Below are 26,156 nucleotides of genomic sequence, written 5' to 3'. Positions count from 1 at the left end.
CCATTCTCCTGCCTCAGCCTCCTGAGTAGCTGGGACTACAGGTGCCCGCCACCACACCCAGCTAATTTTTTGTATTTTTGGTAGAGACGGGGTTTCACCGTATTAGCCAGAATGGTCTTGATCTCTAGACCTCATGATCTGCCCGCCTTGGCCTCCCAAAGTGCTGGGATTACCGGTGTGAGCCACCGGGCTGAGGCAAATTCTAAATAAGACAATGAATTTTTTTCTCATCAACTCTTCCTTTTGTGAAAGATTTCTTTGTAGCATGTGTTGCTTTTTGATAGCTTTTAACCAAATTAAAGCTTTCAAAATTGAAGTCAACTCTCTCAAACCCTGCCACTGCCTTTTCATTTAAGTTTATGTAATGCTCTAAATCCTTTGCTGTCATTTCAACAGTGTTCACACCATCTTCACCAGGAATAGATTTTACTTCAAGAAACCACTTTCTTTGCTCATCAATGAGAAGCAAATTTTCATTTGTTTAAAGTTTTATCATCAGATTGCAGTAATTCAGTTGCATCTTCAGGCTCCACTTCTAGTTCTCTTACTATTTCTACCATCTCTGTGGTTACTTGCTCCTCTGAGGTCTTGATCTCGGCAAAATAGACCAAGAAGTTTGGAATAAACTTCTCCCAAACTCCTGTTAATGTTGATATTTTGACCTCCTCCCATAAATCATAAATGTTCTTCATGGCATATAGAATGACAAATCCTTTCCAGAAAGTTTTCAATTTACTTTGCCCAGATCCATCAAAGGAGTCACCATTTATGGAAGCAATAGCCTTAAGAAATGTATTTTTTAAATAATAAGACTTGAAATCAAAATTATTCCTTCATCTATGGATTGTAGAATGGATATTGTCTTAGCAGATATGAAAACAACATAAATCTCCTTGTACATCTCCATCAGAGTTCTTGGTGATCAAGTACATTGTCAATGAGCAGCAACTTTTGAAAGGATATTTTTTTTTCTGAGCAGTAGGTCTCAACAGTGGGTTTAAAATATTTAGTAAACCATTCTGTAAACAGATGTGCTGTCATTGTGGCTTTTTTGGTTCCATTTATAGAGCACAGGCAGATTAGATTTAGTATAATTCTTAAGGGCCCTAGTTTTTTAGAATGGTAAATGAGTGTTGGCTTCCACATAACATCAAAGCTGCATTAGCCCCTAACAAAAGAGTCAGCCTGTCCTTTGAAGCTTTGAAGCCAGGCATTGACTTCTCCCTCTAGCTATGAAACTCCTAATGGCGGCTCCTTCCAATACACGTCAGTTTCATCTGCATTGAGAATCTGTTGTTTAGTGCAGCTACCTTCATCAATTATCTTAGCTAGATATTCTGGATTACTTGCTGCAGCTTCCATATCAGTACTTGGTGCTTCACCTTGCATTTTTATGTCACGGAGATGGCTTCTTTCCTTAAACCTCATGAACCCACCTCTGCTAGCTTCCAACTTCTCTTCTGCAGCTTTCTCACGCTTCTCAACCTTCATGAGTTGGAGAGAATCAGGGCCGTTCTCTGGATTACGCTTTGGCTTAAAGGAATATTGTGGCTGGTTTGATCTTCTGTTCAGACAACTCAAATAAGACTGTTTTACCTTCTTATCATTCATGTGTTCACTGGAGTAGCACTTTTAATTTCCTTCAAGAACTTTTCCTTTGCATTCACAACTTGTTTAGCTGTTTGGCACAATTCGCCTAGCGTTTGGCCTCTTGGCTTTCAACATGGCTTTCTCACTAAGCTTAATCATTTGTAGCTTTTGATTTCAAGTGAGAGACAGTGACCCTTTCTCTTAAACACTTAGAGGCCATTGTAGCTTATTAATTGGACTAATTTCAATATTGTTGTGTTTCGGGAAATAGGGAAGACCGAGGAGAGGGACTGAGATGGAGGAATGGTCAGAGTAATCAGAATAGACATGTCCTTCATTGACTAATTTCACCATCTTACGTGGGCACAGTTCATGGTGCCCCCAAATGACTACAATTGTTACATCAAAAATTTCTAGTCACAGATCACCATAACAGATATAATAATAATGAAATCATTTAAAATATTGTGAGAATTAGCATAATGTGGTAAAGAGATACAAAGTGAGTACATGCTTTTAGAAAAATGGTGCTGATAGACTTGCTCAACACAGGGCTGCCACAAACTTTTAATCTGTAAAAAACAATTTCGGTGAAGTGCAATAAAGTCAAGTATAATGAAATGAGTTATATCTGTATACATAAGGAAAATATATGCATATTTATATACATATACACAATTTTGTAATCTATTTATATTACATCTTTGTTGTGTAAAGTCTGAAAGACATGTGGAGAGGACAATGAAATGAATTCCCATGTTTCTGTCACTCAGCTTTGACAATGACCAACTCATGGTATTCTTATTTCTTATTTTTCCACACTCCTCTCATTTTCTCTGATTATATTGAAGTAAATCCCAAACATTTCACATCATTCATAAATCTTTGAGTACATATTGTTAAATACAAGGACAATTGAACAATAACATAATATCCCCTAAAATGTAGCAATAATGAAAGTATATTTCATATAGGCAGCTTGTATAACATAAAAATCTAATCATGTTAATGTATTTTTTTTCTAAGTCATCTTGCAGAACTTTTCACCCACAATTATAATCTTATGTTGCTGATTGTGGCATTCAGACTATATCACAGATGCCCAGTTAATCATGATGCAGTTAAGGTTTAACACCAGTTGCATTGAGTTGTAGGTGCTTAAATCAGGGCTCTCCTTTTCTCTGCTCAAGGCCAGCCCTAAAGTAAATTTTGAAATGCAGAAACTGATCTTCTTTTCTGCACCCTGTTCTCAGGAACCCAGCTGTCTCATGAATGTTGCCCCTAGAACTCACAAGAGGGCATAGAACCCAGCATCTTCCCCTGCTCCACAGTGCTGCCCGCTGTCACACCACCTAGTTTTAATCCCCACTGCCATCAGCAATACAATATTCTATTCTCTCAGAGCTCCATTTCCTGAGCTAAATTTTAGTAGAAGAGCAACTCGTACTAATTAATGTTTGTGAATATTATGTCTAATATCTGTGAATCTGAAATACTCATTTTTGTAAAAGCAACTATGGCATTATTATTTTTAATAATAATAGGCTCTGGCAGGTAAAACAGGAATGTCAGAGGAGAAGAAAGCTGGAACAACAGTCACTTGTGTGTCTGGGTGATATGTAAGCTCTGGGTATGCTGAAAGTGACAAATAAAAAAGACCTGACGGAGGCAGGTTCTAGCCCATTATTCTGTCTTTTTCTATTTGCATACTTATTATGATTTTTTTGGTCTTAACTTTAATAGGAAGAGACAGAATAAGAGAAAAGCTAAGTTGTAAGGGAAGAATATAAGGTAGAAAGAAAGATAGAGGGAAGAGGGAAACCAGAAGGGAGATGAATGCTCTGTGGAGCATTGAACTATGTGGGATCCTAACATATTTCTAATGAACAAAACCGTTGGGACTAGGACTATACATGTAGTTATTAAAATGATTTCTAAATGATAAGCATGTGGAAGTTCTTTTATTTTCTTCTCTGTTATTGTATATATTTGAAATTTTACATAAAGATGAAGATAAGCTAGACTGTAAATTAAGAGATGAAAATGAGCTTCTTAAGACTGAGCAGTATTCAGAGATTTTTTTTTCTTTTTTTCTTTTTTTAAAATTATTATTATTATACTTTAAGTTTTAGGGTACATGTGCACAATGTACAGGTTTGTTACATATATATCCATGTGCCATGTTGGTGTTTTTATCAGCATACATAAAATTTGTCTTGAGAATTATTATAGACAGTAGATGTATTTATATACACACACACTCTGCTATATATAGATGTGACCAAAAAGGAAGGAAAATGGGATAAATTAAAGCATTCTTATAAATATTTTATAAAACAACCTATTAAGACACACAATTTTAAAGAGAAAGAAGTGAACTCTGCTAGCATTTTAATAGCCTTATATTATTACCTAAAACGTACATGCATATATGCATACAAACATGAAAGGGTGAACAAGCAAAATTAAAGTGCCAACATTTAATTGTACAAATGAGGAGTCTAGAATCAAAGAAGTACACTTACATTCTTTCTCTTCAAAATATTCCGTCTTAACAGCTTGCTTTGTAAAGCATTTGAAAGAATGCTTTAACTCACCACCATTTTTCTTTTCTTTCTTATACAGGACCTTAGTTATTCAGCATCATAATTAATTCTTGCATTTCATACTTTTTTTTAATGTAACTTATTTTGAATGAGCCACTGTTTACTTTTCTATTTCCTCTGTCTCAGCCTTTAATAAAGCCTAAGATTATAAAAGGTAATGCTATTCACTTAGGAGAGAAAGTCTTATTATTATTACTTTTAAATAAAAGGAGATAAGAGAAATATTAACTAATGATATAAAAAGGATTAATGAAATTACTTGAAAACTGTTTTCATCAGAATGGTGTTAATGGCTGAATATTTCAGGCTTTCAAGCAACTTAATTATCTACTGACACAAAAAAATGTAAAGCTTTAATTCAGGAATGGACGTGCTTTTATGTATTTGTAGGTACCATTCAAAATCACTTTTACAGAACTGGAGCATCATCGTATCTAGGGTTACCCCTGAAAAACCTGTGATTTATATTTTTCAATAAATTTAGGTGTAGCATGAATGGTTAGCAGCTTCATTTCAAAAAATGTAAAATCCCAAGTGCTGTTCTATAATCTTTAATATAAGAAATTTGGTGCTGAGTATGATTTTGGTATTTTGCACAATATAATCCTATCCTGTATCAGTTAGCCTTGCATTCTCGAAGGCCCCCTACTGCCTTCATGCAGAGGACCAGCTATGTGCATGTTCCTTGGCGTGTTCTTGCAGCAGCTTTAGTACATCATCATGTTTGGCTTTGTCTATTTATATATTTTCAAGGGAAATTATAATAATCTGTTTTATTTTCTAAATGGCACACTTAATAATCCCAAAGTTTGCAACTTGCACAGTTTGAAGCATATGGAGCTTTCATTTTGTGGCTAAGGGTGGGTTTTATGGGCATATGTCTGTGTGTGTGCACCAGGCTCTTGGCAGCAGTGGCAGCTTCAAGAGATCAAATGATGGAGGGGAAGACATGACAAACTTCGGAATTTCCTCCTAACTCCATCCTGTACATGGGGTTTGGTTGCCTATAGGAAGGGAGTAGTGAGACAGCATCCTAATAAACTGGTTTTCTGTAAAGACTGTGTGGGCTCTGAGCAGACACAGCACTGCTGTGTTGTCTAGGTGACAAAATAAGGTTTGCAGGTGAAAAGGCCTTTGTTTTGTTTTTTTTTTTAAACCTTCTTTCACAGAAGCTGAATTTGGTCAGGTGGGTTTAGAAGCAGAAGGTGAGAATGCCCTTGGCATGGACTTGGCATTCTTACAAAGAGTATTTTGCTGTGGTCACCCGAAGGGACATACTGGAACAAAAGAGGAAAAGTGAACAGATGCTATCTGGTAACTGTAGCTGGCAGATTGGTTTGTGAGCAAAATGAGACATCCCTATGAGGGCTTCAAGAAACACAGAAGACTCTCTGATACGGTTTGTATGTCCTGCCCAAATCTCATGTTTAATTGCAATCCCTATTGTCAGAGGTGGGGCCTGGTAGGAGGTGTTTAGATCTTGGGGGTGGATCCCTGGTGAATGGCTTGGTCCATCTCCTTGGTGTTAGGTGAACTCTCACTCTGAGTTCTGGTGAGATCTGGTCATTTAAAAGTGTGTGGCACCTCCGCGTCCACTTTCTCCCTGTCTTGCTCCTTCTTTTGCCACGTGACGTGCCTGCTCTTGTTTTGCCTTCTGTCATGATTGGAAGCTTCCTGAGACCTCTCCATAAGCAGATGCTGCTGTGCTTCCTGTATAGCTTGTAAAACTGTGAGCCAGTTAAACGTCTTTTCTTATAAATTACCCAGTCTCAGGTACTTATTTATAGCAATGCAAGAATGGCCTAATATACCCTCTGAATAAGTGATGGAAATATAATGAGTAGATGGGGCTCAGCCCTTGTAATTTGAGCATTGGTATAAGCATGACCTTTTTTTCCCATCTCTTCATTTATTCATTCTTTCTCCTTTTTCTTTCTTCCTTTTTTTTCTTTATTTCTCCCTTTTTATTTTTAAATCACATGCTGGTGAAATGTGGAGCACGTTGACTACTTTCTTGTGTTGTAATATAAATACATATTATTGTAACACTTTAAGCAGAAGAGGGTTATGAATTATCAAAGAACCAGATGTCACAGTTTCCATAGTAAAAGGTTGTTGTGGTAGTCAAGGGAGAGTTTACTTTTGCCAAAGCGCATCTGTTAGTTTCTGATAATAATGTGGATTTTGTTTGTTTCTGGCAGTTTTTAATCTTCTTCCAAGGATCAAATGATTGAATATTGTTTGAGGTGAAAAGTTCCTTCTCCAGTAATGAGATGTAGAATATCGAGGGAATCATTAAAGGATATTTACACAATGCATTACATGTATACTTAGGTTGGTGATCTATTTGAAATATATTAGTGGCTCTCCCAGGAAAAAAAAAAATCTTAACTGAAAGTTTATTCTGTGGTGAGAATGCTTAAACTAGGAATCTTTTGTAATTTAGTATGCCTCCACCCATGTTATCCTATGAAATATATAAAGTCACATTTAATTTGTTTAAAAATATTTCATGTGGCCGGGTGTGGTGGCTCCTGCCTGTAATCCCAGCACTTTAGGGGGCTGAGGTGGGCAGATCACCTGAGGTCAGGAGTTCAAGACCAGCCTGGGCAACATGGTGAAACTCCGTCTTTACTAAAAATACACAAATTAGCTGAGCGTGCTGGTGCATGCCTGTAGTCCCAGCTACCGGGGAGGCAGAGGCAGGAGAATTGCTCAAACCTGGGAGGCAGAGGTCGCAGTGAGCCTAGATTGCGTCATTGCATTCCAGCCTGGGCAACAAGAGCAAAACTCCGTGTCAAAAAAAAAAAAAAAATTTCATATGACTCGATACACTGATTCAACTATCCACTTGGTCTTTGCTCTTCAGTTGCACATTATCTTTAGTATTTGACTGAGAAATACATACTGACACTGAAACACAGTTTTCTTATTTGAATTGGTGAATACATTCTTGCTTTGTTTTAAGATTTTATATAATCTCCTTATTTTTGATATACAATTGTAGAACTGTATAAATAAATCAAAATAATAAATCTAAAGATTACTCTTTGCTGTTTCCATGTCAAAAAGTAAATATTTGCCCTGTTAATGTTTCAGCATCTTTCAGAACACACCTAATTTGTTGCACTAATGCTTTTCTTTACTTATTTAGATATGAGAAAATATGTCATGTGCTAAAATATTGGTCTAAATCTAACTTTAGAATTTTCTCCACAGATAATTTTAAAGTTAAAAAAAAAATTCATGATCCACAGTTAGCTTTCTGCTCTTCTGATTTTGTGTACTCTCCCTGAGGGTATAGGATAATACATAGCCCAGGTTCTGATGGCACCCAGTTTTGTATCTCTAGCCCAAATATCTCTCCTGGGACTCAGGTGCTATGCCTAGTTGCATACTAAAAATGTTTTCTTGGATGTCCCACAGACAACCCACATATGACATACCTCATGCTGGACTTCCCTGCCAATCTGTTCTTGTTTCTATTTTAAAGAATAGCTGCACCAGCTTTCCAGCTGCAGGGGCTGGAAACTATATGAGCTGGAAAGTTACTGTAAATTCCTTTGTTTCCCCAAATTCCTACACCAAATTAGAAACCAAGTATTAAAGATTGATTTCCTTTATTGTTGTATGTTTTTCCTTCCCCTTCCTGACATTGCTTTAGAATGTTCTTCCTGAATTACTGTGATGGCATCCAAAGTGGCCTCTCAGCCTCCATTGTCACTCTCCCCAGGCCAACCTGGACTTGGAGTACAGGAGTGACTGAGCATGTCACTCTCTTACTTAAAAGCCTTTTAGGGTCATGTTCAAATTCCCAAGCATACAATTATTTTTTCTCTTTTTCCCGTGTCATTTCACTGACCTGACAACAACCACCTCACCACATTCCTCTCCCTTGCCCCGACTTCAGCTCCAGCTGTTGCAAAAAGGAGTTGTAATTCTCCTTTTAACTTATTAATGCTTCATTCTCTCATCACTTGCACAAGCTATGCTCTTCATTTTCCTCCATTCTTTAAGACTCATCTCAATAGTCATATCTAGAATTGGGTTTCTGTTGACTTTTTAGTTTCATTGAGCGATGCTGCTCCCTCTGTTTCCTCAGGAGACTGCATATATCTAATAGGAGCTGTTTTACAATGACTTGCAATTGTTGGTAACTTGTTCATCTCCTTATTGAGCTACTTGAAGTTAAGACTATATTTCTGATTACTGTTTTTATTCTAAGTGCTAATATAGCATCGGAGTATAGTAGACACTCAATAAATATATTTTGCTGACTGAATAGAAGATAATCATAATAGCTAACACCTACTAGTACTTATATGTTGCCAGTGATTGAGTGATTGTTCTAAGCATATATATATATACACACACACACACACACAATTAATCCTCACAACAAACCTATGAGGTAGGTACTATTATTAACCCCCTATTGAACTGATAAGAAAAGGGAGGCATAATGAAGTTAAGAAAAATACCTAGGGTCACAACAAATAAGCAGAAAATCTGAAATTAGACTACAGGAAGCCTTTAGTTTGGCTCCAGAATCTATACTCTTAGCTCCTATCTGTGAATAAGTAAGGTTTGTGGTTTAATTGAAAACGTATTAGTTGCCTCAGAAATTTTTAGTTATCTTATTGCTAAATCTAGGTTATATAAATACAACTTCATAAACAGCAGTTTGAATTTGTCAGATAGATGTAGTTCTGCTCTACATAGCAGCAAATACTCACTTCCTATGGTGACTTTGCTGTATTTCTGATTTCATCTCTGTCTACCAACTCACTGGTCCTTGTCCATTTCCCTTGTACTATGTTCTTCACTGTCCAGTAGCCACAATTTTGCTAGCAACTATCTTTAGAGTCATGTGTTCTCTTCCTGTTTTGATGATTACCTGTATCTCTCTTGGCATCCAATTAATCCTTATTTTTGGAAGAATGTCTTTGATATAACAACTTTTTGTTCATTAAAATTTAATTTCCTTTTGAATATGATGTAGATCACTGGCTGGATGCCTAGATCAGAAGATGATGTGGATCATAAGAATTAGTTATTTTGCATCTCATTGTCTGGCAACTAGGACCATACCCATGCTGCTTTTACATTGCATTTAACCCCATTTGATAACTTGCTATTTCGATCATTATGTCCTCAGTGGAGAGCTGCAATTCTAGTAAAGGCAAGAATTTTTTAAAAAGGAAGGAAAATTGAAATAATAACAAGCTTTCTTTACTGCTTGATGAGACAATATGCTGCTGGTTTGGGAGTTTAGAGTGAAGAACATAAAGAATATTTTACTATTAAGAAATGTTTTCAAGCACTTATTAAAATTGAAAGTTTTAGAATCGACATATAAATGTACAGTAGTGAACTGCAGCTTGAGTGCCTGTTATAGCCACTGCTCCATGTATTATGTTTTTAATGCAAAATGTTATTTTAAATTTATTTTCGTTTTTATTTTTCCCTTTGCCTGTGGGCATCAATTATTTCATGTATGGTATCTTTGCCATATTATAAAATTTTAACATAGTGATATGTTTCTATCATATTTCTATACATTTTAGGTTTTCTTTCTTGAGCACTGAGGTCTTTTTTATTTTAATTTTTTTGAGAGGGAGTCTTGCTCTGTCACCCAGGCTGGAGTGCAGTGGCGCGATCTTGGCTCACTGCAACTTCCACCTCCTGGGTTCAAGCGATTCTCCTGCCTCAGCCTCTCGAATCACTAAGGTCTTATTTGTATTTGTAATCTCAGGTTTTGGTATGAGTCTTCTTATATTGGTTTTGTAAGTTTTGTTTTACCTTTTCTTTAAATAAGTGTGTTTAAATCATCAGAAACTAATGTTTGTATATGACGTAAGAAAGGGTTCCAACTTAATACTTTTAGGTATGTAGCAAGTTATTTCAGTATTATTTCTAAACTATCCATCTTTTAAAAAACTGTATTGGACTATCCTGGTTTTCTCACAAATGTCTGTGCAAATATATATATATATATATATAATTTCTGTCTACCAACTCACTGGTCCTTGTCCATTTCTGTTGTACTATGTTCTTCACCGTCCAGTAGCCACAATTTTGCTAGCAACTGTCTTTAGAGTCATGTGTTCTCTTATTGTTTTGATTATTACCTACATCTTTCATTATTACCTGTATCTTTGATTATTACCTATATATATAGTTTGCACACATATACATTTAATATAGACTCATTTATTTCCACTGATCTATTTGTCTACTCCTATTCCTATGCTAATAAAATATCAGTATGATTACTTATCTTGTAATATCTTATAAGGCAAATAAATGTTGTCCACTCTTGATATTCTTTTTTTCCTTTATTGTACTATTCTTGGTTATTCTTGGAAATTTTTTTTATATGAACTTCTATATCATTTTATTAAATTAAAATTATTGGTATTTTAGTTATAATTGCATTTACTGTTAAATTTTTAAGACTTTCTATTTTGGTTATATAAATCATCTAAGAAAATAGAATGTATTCCCTTTCATTAAAACTTCTTTTGATCTTTTCCTCAATCATTTGTTTTCTTTATATAGATGTGAGGCTTTCCTGTTAAATTTATTTCTAAAGATTTTATAGTTTTGTTGCTCTTGCAAATATCTTTTGTTATTTTCTATACAAAGTACTTATTGCTAACATAGAGAATAAGTATTTATTTCTTCCTTATTATAAGCAGAAGTTTTTCACTCATTGCTAAAATGGAGGATAAATATTGATTTCTTCTAGCTTCTTACATTCAGAACCTTATTGAAGTATTAAGTTGAGTATAGAGATTTTTAAACTTAGAGTCTCTTGAGTTTTCAAAGTATAAAATTGTATAATAGGTTCATCAAAGTTTTATATATTCTTTTTCGTTATTTATACAATTTAATTTTTTTCTTTGATTATATTTATTAGAATCTTCACATCAATGTTCAATAATAGTGTGTTTCCCTGTGCAATTTCCAATTATAATTGTAATTGTTTTGGGTTTCAATATTTGGGTTAATATTAGTTGATTTTTAAATAATTGCCAACATATATCAGCAGTGTTTTACATTTTCTATTTTATTCAGAATTTCTTTTAGGAATGTATGAACTGTGTCAAATGCCTTTCCTACTTCTAGTGTTATAATTGTATGATTTTCTTCCTCTGTTTGTTTGTGTAATTGATTATGTTATCAGGTTTCCTGAAATAGACTTGGGTCATGGGGTATTAATCTTATTACACAGAACTAGGTTCTATTTATCCATATTTTACTTTAAAGTTTTCATTGAAATAATTAAAATTGGTCTTTATTTTTGTTTGATCTTTATTAGGTTTTGGCATGAAAGTTATGCTGTCTTCCTAAAATCAAATGAAGAATTTTCCATGTCCTTTTAGCTTTTACATTGTTGAATATTTTAAATAACTTTGAAAATATGTGTTCTTTAAAAGTTAGAGGCTAGATAGAATTTGTTCTGAATCCCCCTAATTCAGGTTATTTTTCAAATAGTATATCTTTCATCACATTTCCGATATCTTTATAGCTAATTGATATACTACTAATTTTCCACGTCTTAGGTCCAGCTTGGTAATTCAGATGTTGCTAAGAAATATGATATTTCCTGTCACTTTAAAATTTACTGCCGTAATTTCAATTATAATTTTTCCATTTCAAATACAATTTTTTAATTTAATGTCTTCTATAAATGATGTGTCCCTCTTCTCAGTACTAATGCTGCATTTTTTTTTTTTTTTTTTTTTTTTTTTGAGACGGAGTCTCGCTCTGTCGCCCAGGCTGGAGTACAGTGGCGCAATCTCGGCTCACTGCAAGCTCCGCCTCCCGGGTTCATGCCATTCTCCTGCCTCAGCCTCTCCGAGTAGCTGGGACTACAGGCGCCCGCCAACACGCCCGGCTAATTTTTTGTATTTTTAGTAGAGACGGGGTTTCACCGTGGTCTCGATCTCCTGACCTCGTGATCCGCCCGCCTCGGCCTCCCAAAGTGCTGGGATTACAAGCGTGAGCCACCGCGCCCGGCCTTTTTTTTTGCTACTCATCCTCTCCTTAATCAGTGGCTTATTTGCTTCATTGGTGTCTTCATAGAAGTTTTGGACTTACATTCATTAATTTTATATAATTTCTGCTTTGATATTTTACATTAGTTTTATCTTCCAATTTTTAAAATAAGTGTAACTGACATTATTTCTGTTTTCTTATGAGGACTATTTTAAAAGATATGCATTAATCTTTAATATTATAGGCACTGCAGACTGTATATTTTCTTAAGTACAGCTTTTGCCATGTCTCAATTATTCTCAGATAGTGTTTTCTTATATATGCTTTTTATATAGCTTATACTTCAGTTTTGCTTTCCTCTTTGATCCAGGGGTTATTTTAAAAGTATGTTTATTAATTTGAAATAGGCTACGATTATCAAACGTTTTCTTTTTTTAATAAAAAAATCATTTATTTAGTGACCTAAATAAATATTTATTTTTATTTTTTATTTTTTATTATTATTATACTTTAAGTTTTAGGGTACATGTGCACAATGTGCAGGTTTGTTACATATGTATCCATATGCTATGTTGGTGTGCTGCACCCATTAACTCATCATTTAGCATTAGGTATATCTCCTAATGCTATCCATCCCTCCTCCCCCCACCCCACAACAGTCCCTGGAGTGTGATATTCCCCTTCCTGTGTCCATGTGTTCTCATTGTTCAATTCCCACCTATGAGTGAGAACCCGTGGTGTTTGGTTTTTTGTCCTTGTGATAGTTTACTGAGAATGATGGTTTCCAGTTTCATCCATGTCCCTACAAAGGACATAAACTCATCATTTTTTATGGCTGCATAGTATTCCATGGTGTATATGTGCCACATTTTCTTAATCCAGTCTATCATTGTTGGACATTTGGGTTGGTTCCAAGTCTTTGCTATTGTGAATAGTACTGCAATAAACATACGTGTGCATGTGTCTTTATAGCAGCATGATTTATAGTCCTTTGAGTATATACCCAGTAATGGGATGGCTGGGTCAAATGGTATTTCTAGTTCTAGATCCCTGAGGAATCGCTACACTGACTTCCACAATGGTTGAACTAGTTTACAGTCCCACCAACAGTGTCAAAGTGTTCCTATTTCTCCACATCCTCTCCAGCACCTGTTGTTTCTGACTTTTTAATGATGGCCATTCTAACTGGTGTGAGGTGGTATCTCATTGTGGTTTTGATTTGCATTTCTCTGATGGCCAGTGGTGATGAGCATTTTTTGATGTGTTTTTATTATAATATGATCAGAATAAGCTAACCTGTAAGATCTTAAAAAGAAACAACAGCACAAGGTTTCTTAGAGGGAAAGTATATGATTTATTTTTGTTGGTGTTCCATAAAAGTACTAAAAACTATAAATTTTCTAATGGAGAAATGTGAGATTCTACATATAGCTATTAATTTGATTTTTAAAGTGAAATTCTATGTATCTTTGACAGCCATTTATAATTTATTCAATTTTTTAAATTATCAGCTTCTGCTTTGATTTCTAACGGTTTTTACTTTACATATTTAGCAATCATATTTAGGTATCTTCAAGTTTATGGACATCAAGTCTACTCTTAAATTACAATTACCTAATATTACTTTACCTGTGTAGGTAAACTTAAAGTTCCACTTGAGCTGATAATATTATTGATGTTCTTGCATTCTTTCTGTCTTCATTTATACATTTCGCTTTGCTAATCCTTTTATGTTGTCTTTTGAAATTTATTTTATTTTTGTGAATACATAGTAGTTGTATATACTTATGGGATACATGAGATATTTTGATACAGACATGCAATGTAAAACAAGCACATCATGAAGAATAGAGTATCCATCCCTTCAAGCATTTATCCTTTTGTTACAAACAATCCAATTAAATTCTTTATTTAAAAATGTACAATGAAGTCGTTATTACTGACCATAGTCACCCTGCTGTGCTATCAAATAGTAGGTTTTATTTATTCTTCCCATTTTTTGGGTACCAATTAACCATCCCCACCTCCCCCCCAACCTCCTGCTACTTTCCTCAAAAAACTGAAAATTGAGCTACCATGTGATCCAGCAATCACACTGTTGGGTATATACCCAAAAGAAAGGAAATTAGTATATATTATCTTTCTTTATCACTTTGATTTCAGTGAGTTTCTTAAATAGCCTGTAGCTGAGTTTTTTGCTTGTTCGTTTTGTATTTTTACCCAACACTACTTGGCTAAAGTTTTGGTTTTTAATTCAGTTTTTATCATCTAATCAATAATTTAGTAAATGATTAATATATTCAATTTTATTGCTTTCATAGATAACCCTTTTCTCTAAAAGAAACTGTCCTTCCTTAAGTGTTTCTCCTCCCCCCCACAACACTCATCTGAAAGAAATTTACAGTATTTATACTTCTCTTTGTATTCCTAGGCTGAGACATTTTACTCTATATTTCCTCCACTCAAAACTTTTGAGTTTTGAAGTCACCGTAATCATAGCTATGACTTTCTCATGAGGATTAAATGAAAAATGCTTAAAGCATTAGTTGATATATAAGTAGTCAGTAGCCACATAGAATCCACAGTAGGTATTAATTTCTATGATTATTATAATTAATTATATTAGATTATACTAGTACATTTATCTACTAGTAAATACAAGAGCCATTGATTGCCATTACTTATTTTCCTCTTTATCTTCCCTGTCTTTAGATCTTTTGTGCTATCGTTTGAAAAGTTGGGTACATGGGTAATATACCCTCAGACTCTTTGCATCTTCTCAAAATTCTTCCTTTAACACTAAAAGATGAATGACACCTTATCATGGTTCTAGGTTCTTGGGTTGCAGTCCTTGAATTTCAGGGGTCTTCTAGATGTTTTTCCATTAAATTCTTTCATCTGATGTTGCAGGCGAGAAATTAGATGTAAGTCTGATAACTTTTTCCTTTTCATGTAATGTATTCTTTGTATATGGGATAGTTTTTTTTTTTTAATCCTTGGTGTTCAGGCATGTTGCCAGGATGTATTATGTTTATTATCTCCTTGTATCTTTTCTCCATTATTAAAATATTTCTTCTACTTGATTTTTCAATCTACTATAGGAGGTCTCAACAGAATCCAAGCACTCTTTAAATTCATCCACTGAGTTATTTACTTTGCGAATCCTAATTTTTAAAATTACTTTGTTTAATGCTGTTTACTCCGGAAAGTCCTTTCTTTGTGTTGAACTTGTAATTGCTTCAGGTATTCTGATGATATATTTTTATTTAAATCATCAACTGTCTTCTACAGAGGTTTTCTATCACCAGCATATGTTTATTTGTTTGACTTTCTCTCACTCTCTGTCAGTTATTGGACCGTTTTAGATATACTGCTATATTACTTTAAAAATCATCTCTGTTGGAGTAGCCTGTAGCTCTAGTGGCCATTGTGTCACATATATCAGATCCTCTGTATTCACCAAATCACTCTCTGATGCTTGTCCCAGGCTCTCCCTCCATCTGTAATTGAGAAAAGCCATATCAGATCTCTATTCCAAGACTCTAGCCAATGCTTTGCTGACACTTTTCTGGCCTTTGACTTGAGAAAGACGGAGAGATGGGAGCTGGGAACAGCGGAGCAGAGGTCACCTCCCCAGAACTTTCAGTTCCCAACCTACAACCCCCCAGCCCCGCTCCCCACACACAACATTTCTATCACATTTTAAGGACATATCTATAGTTTTACTCAAGGGAATCTTTTGTTTTAGAGGGGTCACCAGTTCCAAGCACCTGGATTTCTTTTAATGATATGAATACCTAGGTCATTCCCATATTATAGTTAATTGACGGGTTTTCTGTTTTCAGTCTTCTCTGTGTGTTTGCTTATAAGTACAATGTGCAGGTTTATCTGGGATGGCAAAGGCTATGCATTTGTAGGTGTGGTAAAAAGAAATGCACAGTAGAGAGGAAGCCTGTGTTTTCTTGTTGTGTCTCTCAGCTTGTGTGTGAAGACTGGCAAGTGAGAAACAGTTGTCCCTTTCCTTCCAGAGCTGCCACTTCTGTGACTTTAGTAGCCTTGCCCACGATTTCTCATCATGTGAGGAGCAGTAACTCCTTAGTTCTCCTACTTCTCCTACTTCTGGTGTTTTGCAAGGGCTCCCCTCTCATGAAAGATTTTGGATAATAAAGTTTACCTTGGGAACCATCACCTGGCAGAGGATTTTGGACTTAATTCCCTAATGAATGAATTCTACCTTATTAGAAAATTTTCATGATTACTGGGCAAATTAAATAGAATGCTTAATTCCAGGAAGATAGAAATATTGTTTTGGTTTCCATCATTTCTCCAGCACCTAAAATAGTGCCTGGCACATAGCAGATGCTGGCAAATGTTTTTTGAATAGAAAATTGGACTTAATAATACAATTAGACTCATGGATGTGTGAAAAACATATGATAGAGATTGTTCTTGTCTGCATAAAGCATAAAATTTTGTTTATATTATCCCTCTTACAGTAAAAGAAATTATACATACATATGTTAATCTTAAAATGTCTAGAGAAATGTAGCATAAACTACTTGGGCTTAAGGGTTTATTATATTGCTCATCTTACATTTGTTCCTTGCCATTCTCTGTGGTTATTTTAAAAATATGCATACATTTTTGCATATTGCTTTGCTCTTCTCATTCTAGGATATAAATATGACCAGCAAGGCCCCCAGCTACGTGTAAGTCATTCACAAAGACCACTACTTCAAATACATCTTTGTTTTCCCCTTTAAAATAAAGGATCTATCTGATTATCTGAACTAAATTAAACTGAACTAACTAAATAAATTACTGAAATAAAGAGGAAAAGTAATTCTTTCAAACATGAGATACAGTATTCGGGGTCTGACATTTTTCATATTCTTTCCTTATCAATGACAATTTTAAAGACCTTTTTACCTCACATGGGCTTATTAAAATAGGTCATTTTAAATTAAAATATTGTTCTTCTTCATCGAAGAAATATTACATGCAGCACAGTTCGGGATGAATTAGTCAGGTAAAGGCAGCATTCTGTTTGGGATGCTGCTCATCTTGCTTGCCATGGGTACCAGGTCAGTGTACAGTCATTCCTTGGTTTCCACGGGGAATTGGTTCCAGGACCCCTGTGGATACCAAAATCCATGAATGCTTATGTTCCTTATATAAAATGGTGTAGTATTTGTAACTAACTTATACACATCCTCCTGTATACATTAAATAATTTCTAGATTACTTATAATACCTAGTATAAGTTAAATGCTATGTAAAGTGTTGCTACATTATATGGTTTAGGGAATAATGACAAGAAAAATGTCTGTACATGTTCAATACAGGCACAACCATCCATTTTCTTTCTAATATTTTCAATATGTGGTTGGTTGAATCCATGGATGTGGAACTCATGGACACAGAGAGCCAACTGTGATTATCTTTGGGGTCCACCCAATTCAGATATCCAGAACAAAACCTAAAGAGGTTCTTTAACTCTGTACTTTCTAATGTCAACCAGATAAGTTGAGTATTATCAAGTCACAGAATGAACTGAAAATTTCATGATTAATTTAAATAGAAATATCTGTGTTTTATATATAAACGTATTGCAAATGATATAGATTAGTATTCTCATATTAAATTCAATTTTTTTAAATAAAAAGTACTTTTGTGGCTAAGTGAAATGTAAGTCTAGTCCTTCATAATCCAGGTCAGGGTTGATAAACCTTGTCTTTGTCCTACATTACACACATTTCATGCTGCTTCAAGACATTTAAAAATAACCACATAGAATCCACAGTCTGTGAAAGTACTCAAGAGTTACACTTTACACAGTCATCATTCACGTTCATTTCTATAGGCCAGTTATCCTTGTTTTTCATTGTATGAAACTTGAAGCAATTGCTTCTGTATTTACCAATTCTTAAAACGCCTGCCACCTCTTTTGTGCTATAATGTTTTCTCTCTCTTTGTAGGGTGCTTTTACTCTCTGACATCTTAATCTGTGTCCTTCTGCATTATAGTCAATCGCTTTCACTTGACCATTTCTGAATTATGTGTGGCAGTGTGAACGTTTTACAGAACTTCACTCTACAGAAGGGAGAATTGATTCCAAATCTAGTATAACAAAACCAACCCCCTTACTTCCCATGTTAACATCAAACATTTCCTTGCACTGTGGATTTTACTTTTTGGCTATCACCTGCATGATTGCAGGCTGTAGTCCACTGTCTTTTTCTAGAACACAAGTCTGCAGTTAATAACAGCTAACATTTTTTGAACAATTACCGTGTGCAAAGACTTGTTATAAATGCTTTACCTCTATCAATTCATTTAATCCTTACACCAACTCCATGAAGTAGATTTTGTTATTTTCCTCATTTTTATAGATGAGAAGCCTGAGGTAGACAAAAATTAAACAATTTGTCCAATTCATACATTTAGTTAAAAGAGTAACCAGGATTGAGATCCAAGCAATCAGGATCTCAAGTCTGCACTGGTTACCAAATTCTGAAAATCGTTTTTAGCCTAGATAAAAGTGCCTCGCCAGGAAAGAACAAATAAACAGAGGATTGAAACACAGTTGACCTAATTCACATTGAATATGACAAATACGTGGGCTGGTAACGCCACATATTTAGTAGGCCCTCATCCTGTACAAAGCTACTCCTCCATTGATCCACAGTTTACCCACCAACTCACAGCCAATACAACAAAAAACTTGCCCACTCGCAACAGGCTATTCTACTCTAGTCTATTCTTTGATTTCTTTTTCAGGCAGAGATGGCTAGTTGTCTCCCAATACTCACTCCGTTTTCTTGAGTAAAAGTGCTATTCAGCCAATGTAGTTTTCAGCCTCTCTCCCTCTTAGGAATGACTCAGTGACTGAGTTCCTGTCAATGAGACAAGGGCAGATGTGTATGGGGTATTTAGGGAATCTCTTTTGAAAAGGGGGTTAGTCTCCTTTTTCACCCTCTTGCTTAGGTAGTGGATGTGATGATACAGTTGTATGTGTAGGCACCAGCACAGACCATGAAGAAGGCAATTGTCATCCAGGAACAGCTGTGAGGTGAGCTGGACAAAACCTGAATCTGAGCACAACCTTGAGGTGCTACTCTACCAGCTTACTTCAGGCTTCTTTTAAATATAGGAGAATTAAAGTTCTGTCTTGTTTAAGCAACTGTTATTTTAGATGTTGTATTATACGGCTGAAGTTAACTGACATGTATGCTAAGTAGAAGAGTTTTGAACTAAAGGACAATACAATACCAAATCAGGTAAACTGGTTAATAATAATTTGCACATAATATAATTTAGAGTACAGTTAGTTGCTTATTTTGAAATACAAATGTATTTACTTATGTCACTTTTCACATCTTCAAAACATTAGCTACTAGAAAGTATAATGATCAAGGCAATAATAGAATAACTTTTTATATTAGTTCATTCTCACACTGCTATAAAGAACTACTTGAGACTCGGCAATTTATAAAGGAAAGAGGTTTAATTGGCTCACGGTTTTGCAGGCTATACAGGCATCTGCTTCTGGGGAGGACTCAGGAAACTTACAATCATTGCAGTAAGGGAAACAGGCACAACTCATACGGCCGGAGTGGGGAGGACTCAGGAAACTTACAATCATTGCAGTAAGGGAAACAGGCACAACTCATATGGCTGGAGTAGGAGAAAGAGAGCAAAGGGGAAGGTGCTATATACTTTTAAACAACCAGATCATGTGAGAACTCACTCACTACCAGGAGAATAGCAAGGGGGAATCCACCCCCATGTTCCAATCTCCTTCCACCCGGCCTCCTCCAACACTGGGGATTACAATTCGACATGGGATTTGTGAGGGGATACAAATCCAAACCATATCACTCTTAGCATAAAAGTATTTTTTAAACAAAAATATATTCTTTGGTTCTCTTAAAAATTGGTACCTCACTTTTTTAGGAGTGTTGTCATTGCTGCTTCAATGGATAAGCATAGGATTTGGCTATTTAAAAATATTTTAGGCAGACTTTTGTTATTGTGTCTTTTTACTCATCTTTTTTTCTTATCTTTTTTATAGAAAGCACAATGTTAGCACCGATATCTAAACAAAACTTTCTACCCTTTCCCATCTCCCCTAATGAATTTGTTGCCCTCTTAAAATGAGTCAGCTGATACCTGAATACTAACTAGCTGGTGAGTAGAATCTGCCTTTCATTGCTCTGAAAAGTAGTTGCTAGTATGACTTATTCGTGCTTATTTTTTACCAAATCCCTCTCCTCAAAACAAAGAAGTCATTGCTACTTTTGACATGGCATGCTAGGTTTGGAAGTTTAGTTGGTTTGGGAGTGGGTAAACCCGACTTCCAGTTCTGATTCTGTTACCATGAGTTGAATAACCTTGAGTAATAATAGGCACTAACATTTTTCACTCTTCACACTATGGCAGACACTTGTCTTATCACTTTATATATATTAGCTCATTTTGTCAACACAATAACCCATTGAGAGGAGTATTCATTATCACTTCCAGTTTACAAATTAGGAATTTTAGATAGAGATTAAGTAATTTGCACAAGGTATTACAGTTAAGCTAGACTTAAAACTCAGCCTGTCTACCTACAGATCCTGCACTCATAACCTCTACTCTGTATCTCAAGTTATATAACCATTATAATACCAATTATCTCTAAAATCAGGTTGATGTTTAGCCAATTCTTTTGATATCTTATATTTAAAAGCATCTATGATTAACGTAGTGTAAATAGATTGTTATTGTATATGACCTAGTTATGATCCATAGGGATCTCATATAACTAACAGTCTCTCAATACCTCTCAATGCTCTAGCCAGATGCTTTGTGAAAAACAGAATTTCTTGAGGTGACTGAAAGCCTTCAGCTTTCTGATAGAGGTCATCAGCTGGCCTGGGGCAGCTAAAGTAAGTTCTAAATCATTCACAAAATGGACTATTAATTTAGACAGTAGACAACTTTGTCTCCATATGTTTTCTTTCTTGCTTCCATCTGACAGTGATACAGGGTACATCTACCTCCCTTTCCTATGATACTGTAGTTGACCGGATCCTTACAATATGGAATATAGTCTGCATATTGAAGTGCATTTTACCTTGCAGAATTAGAAAACTTTGATACAAACATTGCCCATTGGTGTATTAAGTTTTTGTCGATCTGCCATGTTTCCATAGTGGTTTGCTAACTATTGCATCAAGATGCTTATGAGTCTTTTCATTGCTTCTGCATTTTCCACAAGATGGCATTGTAATTGAAAGTTAAGGGTTTGTGGAATTCTTTTTTTTTTTTTTGTTAACCCAATACAGAAGAAAGCTAAAGTTGGCCTTAGCTACTCTTATTGGCATTGTTCACTTGGTTTTAATGAGATCTGAAGTGTTTTATAGAGCATAAACAAGTTTGGTGCTTCATGTGTAAAATGTAGCTTGGTCATCTCCCTGAGTATTCTGGCATACTCCAGTAAACTGTGGCATAACTCTTCTCTGCTTTACTAATGTACTCTGTTTGACATTTACCTGGCAAGTGACTTTAAAAATCATTTCTGAATGTTGTTGGATTGTCACTATTACAGATAAGAGTTTTTAGTGAACGTAATCAAATGATATACATTTTCTGATATTTTCTTGGTTGAACAAAAAGAACAGGACCTGGAAGGTTTTATTTTACTTAATATAGTAAAATAAAAGTCATCACATTATAAACTTAGTGAACATAGTGTCTGACATACAGTAGAGATTTGATACAAGTTAAATATACAACTAAGAAATAATAGGAGGTAGTGGTGATGAAAGGCAAGAGCCACATTAATAAATTCCTAACAAATATTTATTTAAAATTTTATGTGACTGATAAATGGTATATTTTGTATTCTCCAGAATATGGTAAATTTTCTAACATATCTGAGTATTTTATTTTGGTTTTGGTTTAGTTTGGATTTTTCCAGGGTTAAAATCTGGCTCACTTTCAAGTGGATGCCTGCGTGAGTACTGACCGGTAAAACTCATGTTGCCTGTGGTAAAGGTGATATTTGTAAATGCAACATGAGGAATTATTAAGAGTCAATGACTTATGTACAGCTGAGAAAATTTTTAAGATAAAATTAACAGTGAAACCCTTCACACTGGACCTTGGGTGGTAAAAGAGAGAGCAGCTATTCCCAGGTGTCTTTCCCTAGAGAAGTGTGATGCACAAGATTCATTTAATTGGTTCCAGCATTATATGGATCTCTCTTGCTAGCAATTAAGATAAAAGATAAGTAACAAGCTGTGACGAACACTCCATCTTAAAGTCTGAACTTCAGTAATTAAATATAGACAGAAAGTGTACTTTCTCTAGTCTTTACAGAAGTCATGATGAAAGAAACGATCCATTCTGACACAAAGCAGAGAATTCCATAGAGCAATTTGAGATAGAGAAGACAATCAGCAGGACATGCTGAATGGGCATAAATGAAGGGGATTCTGTAAAAGCTGAAGGAATTTAGCTCTACCTACGAAACAAAGGATTTTAAGCAGGAGAGTATCGGAATGTGATTTATATTTTGGAGCACTCCTGGCATCTGAATGGAAATGGAGTAAAAGAGATGCAGCTGAAGCTGGGAGACTGTTTTCTTTTAGGCAGATAATGAAGATAGGAACTAGAGCAGATTAGCTGGGATATAGAAGTCATGGATTTGAGAATTATTTATGAGAAAAATCCCGTTAGGGCTTGGTAATGGATTAAACGTGGGAAAGGAAGGAGGCTCAGACTGACCCTCAGGTTGCTAGTATGGGTGACTGGGTAGATTTAATTTTCATCCACTGAGTTAGGAAATCTAGGGAGAGGGGTATTTTGGGAAGATGATGCATTCCGTTATTTGGATTTTTTTTTCTTTTAAAATGCATATGATTTTGGAGAGGAAATTCATTAAGCTTTAGTAACTATTTAAAACTGCTAATATTGTTATTTAGGGAGGGAGAAGGAAGAGAAAGAGGAAGCTGGAGCCCTGGCAGAGACCATAGCCACTTCACTACTCCGCCTGGCATGTCTCAGCCTTTGTTCCTGTATTTCTAAAATATATCTAAGCAGTGTATCTTTACCTTACCCAGCAGAGGATCTAGGCTTTGGCCCAGCTCTATCAATAAGCTTAGATATTGAGGGGGTCATTATGGGAAATTCTGTTTTTTAAGGAGTCAGATGATCAAAAGAGGATCACTGCAAATCTACACTTTTTTTTTTTTTTGAGAAAGGGTCTCACCCTGCCACCCAGGCTGGAGTGCAGTGGCACGATCTCGGCTCACTTCATGCTCTGCCTCCCAGGTTCACACCATTCTCCTGCCTCAGCCTCCTGAGTAGTTGGGACTACAGGTACCCGCCACCACGCCTGGCTAATTTTTTTTTTGGTATTTTTAGTGGAGACGGGGTTTCACTGTATTAGCCAGGATGGTCTCGATCTCCTGACCTCGTAATCTGCCCACCTTGGCTTCCCAAAGTGCTGGGATTACAGGCATGAGCCACCGCGCCCTGCCTACACGTTTTTAAAGAAATATTTTTCTTGATTTTTTTCAGAGAAAGACAAGGCATCCTTAGTGCAAACATCCTTAGCACTGAGAGTGTGAATATTGACCTTCAGAGAAGTCCTGGCTTGTTCTACAGTTGCTTTATTGTTCTAATGCAAACTTAGAAGTGTGTGGATCCGTAGTGCCGGCACAGGGATCATGCAGGCTGACTCCATATGTCAATCACTACTTTTCTTGTGTAAAACATCTTCCTCTTTATCATGCATCTTGAATTCAATTTGAAAAAGGTTATTAAAATCTATTGATATATTTTTTTCCCTTCCACATGAAGAAACACTGTGAGCAGTATGAGACTAGGAACTTCTGTGGGTTTTATGTAAATCATAGATTCTTTCTCCAATTTTAGATAGTTAAGATTAGTGTAAAGAAAATAATTCACAGGTGCTTCATTTGCTTTTAGTATCTAAAATACAGTTGCTTTACATGCAATGCTAGCAAAACATCCCAAATGTGACCTATTCATTGTCATGAAGCTTCTGGGATATCTGTTCTCTGTAATTTGAATTTGCCATTTCTAGAATGAGAATACATGAGAATTCTTGGAAGATACAAGAGCTGATTCACCTGAGTCTAGGGTAACAAGAAAATTAATGCCATCTTCTGTTCTGGCCAAGGTAGTGCCACATATAAAAATGGACTTTTTGACATGCATAGAGAGTAATCAGTAATATGTGGTCATTATGGGTCTTCTTTGAAACTTGGGGATCAAAGGGAAGCAAAATGAAAAAGAAAATTAGCCCAAATTTAAGAGAAGAGAGAGAATCGTTCAAAACATTAAATAGAAAGCCATAAATCTTTCCTCCATCCCAGGAAGAACTTTATGGCATAAGTAATAAGATTATTTAGTATCTTTATTATATGATGCATATGCAATGTTACAACCTAATTTTTGGTCTCCATGCAAACAATTAAGTCTTGTGTGAAACACACCTGACACCAATAATACTTCTGAGTAGAATAATTTAATGGGATTTCAAGTTCTTCACAAATACTATCTAATTTGATTATGGAAATAATGTTCACACAAAAAAGATAATCACCAAGATTAATAGGACTCAAGATGATATTTAGAACCATATTTTTTTTCTTAGTTTCATAGCAACCAGAAACTAACTACACAGATTTCTTTTTAAATGTCTTACTGCTTTTCAGAACTTCAACACACAGTTTGGACAGATGGTCAGTGGAAAGGTTTCTTATAGAATTGTTCAGTGAATAGTAATCTTTAAGAAACTGTATTTTTCCTTGAAATTTGCATAGCAGAGGCATCCACTAATTGTATATCTCATTTTGGAACTAAACCCAGTATGTTTAACTTTAGTTATTTTCATGGTAAGTCATAAAACTAAAGAAGATGTTTCTGTAACTGAGCTTCATAGTTATTTTCCTTTTTTTTCCCCCCAGTATTACCCTGGAGAACAACTGAGAGTTATTTAAGAAAACCTTGGGTATTATGAGTAATAATCATCATAACGATAGATCAGTACATATCTATCTGCAATTCAGTATAGAGCACAGTTAACTAAAAAGAATACTATTTCAAGAGCACTCACCTGTTAGCATACTAAATAAACCTTAAAAAGCAACTACTTTATTTCTGCAGGCAAATTCAGCATTTAGAATGCTATTAGAATGGTTCCACTTTTTATTTTCCTTGGAATTCTTTACGATGAATTCTAAGACAGAGCATCATAAGAAGGAAAGTGTTTTTAGTGGCAAGTTGAAGCACACAATCTTAGAACTAGGTTTTCTAAATTGAGTTTGTTTCATTTTTTAATATTGACCCACTAATTACTAAATGGAGAAGAAAAATCAGTATTTATCTTCTACTGTCATTATTAGAAAAAATTCTAAACTGTGTATGATAAATTATGTTTTTATATTTTCCAGTTACCTTATTTGATCTCTCAGTTTCCTTATAAAGCTGTATTTCTGTTGTTTTTTAATGATTTAAATTAAGGAGCTATGAGTAGTGGCTTTAAGCAGCTATGTAATTTCTCCCAGAGCAAATTGTTATGCACAGCAAAGGATGAAACACTGTGAAAAAATAAATATTATTATTCACTACTAGAAATAAATTTCAACTTTTTGTTGAACATAAAAACACATTTTCATAAACAGAATGGTTTTAAGAGTTTCTTGAACCTACATGTCCTGTATAAAAATGATTTTTTCTCCTAGTAGTTCAATAAAACTCAAATACCATTTTTCCTAATGATTTGGAAAATGATTTAAAAGGAACATTATTTTATGTGTTTGTTTCTTTGAATAAAAATGTGATTATTTCACACTGAATGCCTCCATCAAAACATCTCATGTGGCCGGGCGTGGTGACTCATACCTGTAATCTCAGCCCTTTGGGAACACAAGGCGG

At 35.2% G+C, this 26,156-nt stretch overlaps 1 protein-coding gene across 2 annotated transcripts in view; it reads left to right on the top strand.

Annotated features, from left to right (window-relative positions):
- The window catches only part of MARCHF1 (membrane associated ring-CH-type finger 1), an 879,756-nt gene that overhangs the window by 42,497 nt on the left and 811,103 nt on the right, over positions 1–26,156 (top strand). The window lies entirely within an intron of this gene.

Source organism: Hylobates moloch, unplaced genomic scaffold, assembly GCF_009828535.3.
Source record: "Hylobates moloch isolate HMO894 unplaced genomic scaffold, HMol_V3 SCAFFOLD_3, whole genome shotgun sequence".
Lineage (NCBI taxonomy): Eukaryota > Metazoa > Chordata > Mammalia > Primates > Hylobatidae > Hylobates > Hylobates moloch.
This window is presented reverse-complemented; position numbering and strand designations above follow the sequence as displayed.